The sequence below is a fragment of the Pecten maximus genome, chromosome 14 (assembly GCF_902652985.1).
Source record: "Pecten maximus chromosome 14, xPecMax1.1, whole genome shotgun sequence".
In the NCBI taxonomy this organism is placed as follows: Eukaryota; Metazoa; Mollusca; class Bivalvia; order Pectinida; family Pectinidae; genus Pecten; species Pecten maximus.
The window spans coordinates 2,002,071-2,010,495 of record NC_047028.1 but is presented as its reverse complement, the minus strand read 5'-3'; the positions used below and the strand labels follow the sequence as shown (position 1 = coordinate 2,010,495).

Sequence of the window (8,425 nt, the reverse complement as noted above, 5' to 3'; positions counted from 1 at the left end):
TATTATAAGGTTTATTAAGATATTTTAATACTTTCAAGTAGTGCTCGTGGTTGTTAGCATATATTACAAGAAGTGATTGTTTAGTAATATTTGTAAATTGAAATTTACCACCAATTAACTCATCTGTTTGAATGCTGATTATATACATAAGATTTGCAATTGGCATGTTTAGTGTCCGTTGCTTAAGTCGCAATGCTTTGAAGAGTTTTTGTTTTTTAAATTGAAAATTTGTTTCCTACTTACAAGCAATTTTCTGCACGGCTTATTTGAACGCATCGCGTTTATATCAATTGTTTCTGTACTCAGACTGATGTATATAAGGGACATTTTTCATCAGTCTGAAAAATCAATTAAATCTTATTTATGTTCAAATTTTTGAGGATTTCAGTATGTACTTGGAGTCAGATATTGCCGTACATTTTTGATGTTTTAGTGTGTACTTGGAGTCAGATATTGCTGTATATTTTTGATGTTTTAGTGTGTACTTGGAGTCCGATATTGCCGTACATTGTTGATGTTTTAGTGTGTACTTGGAGTCCGATATTGCCGTACATTGTTGATGTTTTAGTGTGTACTTGGAGTCAGATATTGCTGTATATTTTTGATGTTTTAGTGTGTACTTGGAGTCCGATATTGCCGTACATTGTTGATGTTTTAGTGTGTACTTGGAGTCAGATATTGCCGTACATTGTTGATGTTTTAGTGTGTACTTGGAGTCAGATATTGCTGTATATTTTTGATGTTTTAGTGTGTACTTGGAGTCCGATATTGCCGTACATTTTTGATGTTTTAGTGTGTACTTGGAGTCAGATATTGCCGTACATTGTTGATGTTTTAGTGTGTACTTGGAGTCCGATATTACCGTACATTGTTGATGATTTAGTGTGTACTTGGAGTCAGATATTGCTGTATATTTTTGATGATTTAGTGTGTACTTGGAGTCAGATATTACCGTACATTGTTGACAATTTAGTGTGTACTTGGAGTCAGATATTGCCGTACATTGTTGATGATTTAGTGTGTACTTGGAGTCAGATATTGCCGTACATTTTTGATGATTTTTATGTGTAGTTGGAGTCAGATATTGCCGTACATTGTTGATGTTTTAGTGTGTACTTGGAGTCAGATATTGCCGTATATTTTGGAAATTCGGCTGATATTTACAGATTATCTACATGAGCTTAACCACAAAAAATGCATTGAATCGTAAAAACTGTAATATTACCGGTGCCAGCTAGAGTAAGGTGAGAAACAGTCGCTGTTGAGATGTCACCATTACATATTTTGATATTTGTTATTACTTCAGATTACCTGTCTGTAGCAGTGGGAGGATGTTAGCGATATTTAGAAATATGAACACCATCGCAATAACTTCTAAATAAAGAAAGGGTAACCAGCTCTCCTGCAAATGTCATATATGTTTTAATCATTTCTACAGATTAAAAAAACCTCCAAAGACCAAGACGTACATTGTATGAATGTTGGTGAGACATGGCCTAGTTCACTTGGACTCATATGTATATACAGACAATCCGATGGTGTGAGGTTTGATTAAGTGAAGTCTCGGTGTTGTATTAGGTTTGATTTGGTGAAGTTTCGGTGTGATATTAATTTTGATTTGGTGAAATATCGGTGCGATATTAAGTTTGATTTGTTGAAGTTTCGATGCGGTATCAAATTTGATTTGGTGAAGTTCCGTTGTGGTATTAGGTTTTAATTTTGTGAAGTTTCGTTGTGGTATCAAATTTGATTTGGTGAAGTTCCGTTGTGGTATTAGGTTGGATTTGGTGAAATTCCGGTGTGGTATAAGGTTTGATTTGGTGAAATTTCGGTGTGGTATAAGGTTTGATTTAGTGAAGTTTCGGTGTGGCATTAGATTTGATTTTAATGTTTGGTGTGGTATAAGTTTGATTTGGTGAAGTTTCGGTGTGGTATTAAGTTTGATTTGTTGACGTTTCGATGGGGTATCAAATTTGATTTTTGGTGACGATTCGGTGTGGTATAAGGTTTGATTTGGTGAAATTTCGGTGTGGTATTAGGTTTGATTGGTGAAGTTTCGGTGTGGTATTAGGTTTGATTTGGTGAAGTTTCGGTGTGGTATTAGGTTTGATTGGTGAAATTTCGGTGTGGTATAAGGTTTGATTTGGTGAAATTTCGGTGTGGTATTAGGTTTGATTGGTGAAATTTCGGTGTGGTATAAGGTTTGGTTGGTGAAGTTCCGGTGTGGTATTAGGTTTGAATTGGTGAAGTTTCGGTGTGGTATTAGGTTTGATTGGTGACGTTCCGGTGTGGTATTAGGTTTGGTTGGTGACGTTTCGGTGTGGTATTAGGTTTGGTTGGTGACGTTCCGGTGTGGTATTAGGTTTGGTTGGTGAAGTTCCGGTGTGGTATTAGGTTTGATTTGGTGAAGTTTCGGTGTGGTATTAGGTTTGATTGGTGACGTTCCGGTGTGGTATGCAATTTGATTTTAATGTTCCGGTGTGGTATAAGTTTGATTTGGTGAAGTTTCGGTGTGGTATTAGGTTTGGTTTGGTGAAGTTCCGGTGTGGTATTAGGTTTGATTGGTGACGTTCCGGTGTGGTATAAGTTTGATTTGGTGAAGTTTCGATGTGGTATTAGGTTTGATTTGGTGAAGTTCCGGTGTGGTATTAGGTTTGATTTGGTGAAGTTCCGGTGTGGTATTAGGTTTGATTTGGTGAAGTTCCGGTGTGGTATTAGGTTTGATTTGGTGAAGTTCCGGTGTGGTATTAGGTTTGGATGGTGAAGTTCCGGTGTGGTATTAGGTTTGATTTGGTGAAGTTCCGGTGTGGTATAAGGTTTGATTTGATGAAGTTCCGGTGTGGTCTTAGGTTTGAATTGAAGCTTTTTATTATAAGATGTATAATGTTATGCATACCAAAATGCTAGTTTGATTGTTGTAAATTATATTTATACATATAAATATAATTATATATATATATAAGAAAAAGAAATCTGTCCTTGTGAGAGGGCAGAAAGACCTTGCGGCAGCGTCTTGTTTTTTGTTATTTGATACATATACTTGTATATATATATAAGAAAATTGTTTTCAAGATTTTACCATTAGGTTTATTTCGATATTTTATTATGTTCATATTTTGTTTGTTAGCGTATACTACATGTATGGACTGTTTAGTATGTAAATGAAATGTATTTAGATATTGAAATTTACCAGTTAACTCTCATCTTTTTTTATGTCGATAATATTTATAAGATTTACCAATGACAATTTGTAGTGTTCTTTGCTGAAATCAACCAGTAATGGCATTGTAATACTTTGAATGATTGCTTGTTAAAATAAATCAAAGATGTCTTTGTCTTCATTTAGATGCATAACAATTAATTTCTCTGAATTGCATATTTCATAAACCTAAATAACGATGATGAATAATTTCTAGTACGTACCTTATTTCAAACACTAGTAGCCAACGTGTAGGCGATTTCCAATATAACTTGTTACAACATGTTATGACAAAGTCCCGCAGTTGATGTCCAACATAGACCTCATGCGCTCTCCTGCCATAACCCTAGCCAGGTGATATAGATCATGGTCGGTCTACGCTTAGAGTTTTTCTATGTCTTGTAAATCAATGGCTTCATATATGCCTTGATTATCATGGACTTTCCAATTCCCAAGTTGTATTAATGTTATTGTAAGTAATAATTAATTAGCTGGTATTTTTAGTCTACAACAAATCTTTATATATCATATATATTTATAGTATGCCACTGTAGAATTACTTGTTTAAGGGTATATACAGGAATTGACCGTCTTTTTCTTGATGAATTTAAAACAAACTCTCGCGACTAAAACATTTTCATTATATAAAATAGCACACTAATGTTCCGTTTAAAGAGATTGATGTCTTGTTTTGAAAAAAAAACTATTGAATTTTTACGTCTCCTAAATATGTGGATTTTGAAAGAAAGACGTATTTTACGTTTCCCAATAGAGTTGTGATTGTACGAGTAAACACGTAATGATTTTCTTAAGGTAATGTTTGCAATTTACTTAACGAATTATCAACACACCATAACGTGTTTTCGTTAATATATGTGATATAAAATTAAATATATAACCGTAATCATTATAAATGATAAATAATCTGTAACGGTGTATGTTACTGAGGTATACGATGGATATAGAAAGCACGCGCTATATTACACTCTAGTTAATCGTGTATCTATCATCTGGGTAATCAGATAGGTACAAATAATTTATATATGTATCAGTTACATGTATTTAATACCATGAACAAATTGTTTGTTTATAACAGGGTAGGTTTTATGTATATGCCATTAGTTCATGTTTTAATGAAATGAGACACACTTCTATTCGGTAAAATCCGATAAACAAATATTTAACGAAAGGCATATTTTGTTGCAAAACCTAAATAATCTGAATGTTACAATAAGTTTAGAAGTTGTGTTATATGGAAACTCACAACTTTCCGTTGACCTTAATAGAAATATCTTTAGATATGTGCAATGTTTTATCAAATCCAGTAATAGGTTTTTAATTTTGTAATTTGATCAGTTTATTTAGTAAACCGTATATCATATCATTTTTGCCATCATCCATGTAAATGTTAATATGCCTTGTAATACACTGTATATATGTTGGGAGAAGGCGTTGATAAGTTGTTGTAACTTGTGCCTCATCCCGTGTCTATGTTTTGACAATAAATATGTGTAAACTAAACAAATATTATGAGATTGTAGAATTGGATGAATATACATTTAGGTGTATATAGTACAATAAATAATCACAAGGCTTATATATAATAATGTGATACATATTTGTTTCCTTCGAATGTAGGATATTAAACAATAAGAGCGTCAATAATCATTTCATTTTATCAAATTAGGACAATACATACTAATCTAGAAAGTTTGTATATCAGATACCAGTAACGAACATACTTTATACAATATCCAATAATGATACCAGTCAATAGATTCTCCTCTACAGATACCAGTAACGAAAATACTTTATACAATATTCAATAATGAAATCAGTGAATATATTCTCCTCTACGGGTGAGTATTTGGAAACTTTACGAAATGACAAGCGTTCGTATTTAATGATAATTTATTTCTATAATAAACCTGTATGTACTAGTAAATGTAATTGAACTATTATTCCTTTTCCTGAAATTGATTAAGTTGGGAGATTTTAAGATAAGATTTTCATAAAGAAAAGAAAATTTTGAATTTCCATTCATATGCCTTATTAAAAATAAAGGTTTTTTTTAACCTGTATTACTTCCTGGCGGTGATAAAACAAACAAGTTTTTATTTAAGAAAAAGTTATCAAATGGTTGCAATATATTTATTTAAGAAATAATTACCAAATGGTTGTAATGTGTCTATTCAAGAAATATTAATCAACATAGATGTAACAAATTTGATTCGTATAATATGTAGAATGCTTGAAATAATTTCATTTTCAAATCAAAGTATGTTTTCATCCGATAAGTAATATTAGGTTTCAGAAAAACCCGATTAATTATTTTAGATTCACGTTTATTAATTATCTAGTAATATTCATTAACTAATTAAACGGTATTTTGTTGATGTTTATGATATTAAAATGTGACATGGATTTTTGTTTTTTGAAATTTGTATAAGTTACCATTAGAGGTAAAACATATAAACAGTATCCATTAAAAATAAAAAAAAAATAAAAATAAAAAAACTTGTGTAAAACACATCTGTACATATAAAAGTACACTGTATGGCATAATGTTCTCGGAGACGTACAACAAAGTATTCATATACATATTCTTTAAGGTAAGATATCGCTGATTGGCGGTTTGATATTTTGTATTGAGTATAATTATGTATAGAAAATGTTTATCCTCAACATAAATTCATTAATTGCATCAAGTATTGCATCAAATATGTGGAAAGATTTTCACTTACTTTAAATCTACCTACAAGCGATAATTTAAAAAAATTGAATGAATAATGAATTCTTACGGATCGGGAAGATTATCAAGTAAAAATTTCTACGTGGCAGTTCAAATATTGATTTCTATGATGTGTAAGTAAGACAATTAGTGACTGAAACATCGATTATCCCTATACATATTTGCTGATTATTCATATGTGATTTATTAGTTACACGATGGACATTGAAACGGTATTAATTTAAGCAAATGTACGAGAAATAAAAATTGATCTAATATTTTTCCATCTTAACTTATTGTACACTAAAATTATTTATTAATGTAAACAAAGGGTAAAATTAAAAATGAAAAATAGAAAAGAAAAAAAATAGATGATTCAATCCTAAAGAGGGCAAATAATAAAACAAATCTGAAGCTAGATCAGCTGATATTGTGTTACAAACGTATACAAGACGGAGAATAAAACACTTTAAAGGTGTTGATAGTACTTAAATTGAAATGTATTCATAAAAGATATTGCAATGCTGATTTTATCATTTCGTACACCCATTAATAAGTTAGTATCAGCCGTGTTAGCCCTCTATGAATTGCGACCATTTAGGAGTATTTTTATAGTTGTAATATAAAAAGAGATAATGTATTTTAAAAGCAAAACCAACCAGTAACAAAATTTCAAAAATGTGTTTGGATTGTATCATATTGTAGCATGTTCAAATAGACAGCAGGTTTATATTGTGTAATGGAGGAATAACACATAGACTGTGTAATTCGCCTTTGTAGATCGAGGATCTTGATGATAAACCAGGGATCCCCAGCACGAATCCCTATTAAATAATATGCATGGTATATACTCAAATACATTTCAGATTCAGTTTTGCGTTTTTGTAAATAAGTAATGGAAATATTTACCTTTTCTTGATACAAACCTTTATGCTCTGATCTTGGGTTCTTGACACCACGTTGCCTATGAGATACGAATATCTGCAATTTGAATGAGCCTCGCCAACTGCAGTGGATCCTGGGATATGCTTTTTTATAATTGACGGAAACTAACGACAATTACCGACACTGCTTCGTACTATGTGAACTTTCTCACGTTTCATTCATAACATTTTTATCTGTAAAAAACGTGCGTGTGGGAGTGCTGTGTAAAAAGGGGAGACAATCTTATTTGACCGATTTCTATGTTGATTAGGGAGTATCAAATATGTTTCCCTGTAAGCCATAAAATAAAATCATTTACACAATTTCTTTGGTGAATTATGCGTCACAAAGAGATATATACACGGGTAGTGTCTACACTGAGTCAGTTCTACGTCAGTGTTTAAATATTTAACAACTAACTACTAGACACGCATTGTTTTGTCAAGGTCAATCCATCGCCTTGAGATACAGGCGGGTAAGGATTATTTAAAGTACAACAGTGTTTACGTCAGTAGAAATTCCCGGTAGAGATAAAGATAATGTAAAGTTCAGCAAAAGGTTGTCCTGTAGCAGGGCAAGTCCACGTTATCGAGTTTGATTTTGTAAATTATTGAATCGATATGAAAGATATATCTAGAATAAAGTTTCCCTTGTTAACTTTTTTCCCAAATATTAGCTTATGTCATGCATACGACCTGTAGTGAATATACAATTAATATTAGCACAAACATCCTATAGAACAAACGTCAAATATATGCAAAAACAATAAAAGGCAAAATGAAAAAAAAATGTTAGAGATGTATTCAACGCGTTTCTAAAATATGATGTATTTATAGTTGTTACAATCCCACATTTCCTACATATGTGTTCTGATGTATTCACCGTGAAATATGGTCATGCTAACCGAAACCTTACAGAGAGATTTATGACTACAGTCCCATATGTTGTGCGTCTCATAATGTCTAGTAAAGTGATACAGTTATGTATGCTTGTAGTCAGTAGTATGTAGTCAGTGTGCATTTTTAATTGTTTGGTTATTTATATCTTTGCCATATATATATAATTTCTAGTTTTCAGTGTCCGGTAAGTATATATACATATAAAAATCAAGAAACAATTGTTAGTAAAGCATAAGTACTGTATGAACTACAAACAAGTGTTTCTTAACTTATACATTTTATATAATATACTTTTTGTATGATATACTTTTTTGTATATATATGTATAAATATATATATAAACAATATATATATATATATATATACACACACACAACAAAATGACAGTAGAAACATTTGTTATCACAGAGCTAATGTTTATATACAATGTAGCTTTTAATCATAGAGTCATTTAAACACCAGATCCATTAATTAATGTGTCAATATACAGGTTATTAATACATTTATAATTAATGACAGAAAAATCGACAACCACAATAGTCTGATAGATATGCTTTCATATTTTGTGTTTGGTTTGAGAAAAAAATAAATAAAAACAAAAAAACAAACAAAAAAACCCAGAAAATCAAAAAACAAAATAAAACTAAAAACAAAACAAAAAAACACAACAAA

The 8,425-nt window shown here is 31.2% G+C and overlaps 1 long non-coding RNA gene across 1 annotated transcript; it reads left to right on the top strand.

Annotated features, from left to right (window-relative positions):
• Positions 1-2,240: 2,240 nt before the first annotated feature.
• Positions 2,241-2,797, top strand: LOC117342164. Its single transcript, XR_004535753.1, has 3 exons — positions 2,241-2,427; positions 2,620-2,751; positions 2,784-2,797. It is a non-coding gene; the product is annotated as an uncharacterized LOC117342164 (long non-coding RNA).
• Positions 2,798-8,425: the final 5,628 nt, after the last annotated feature.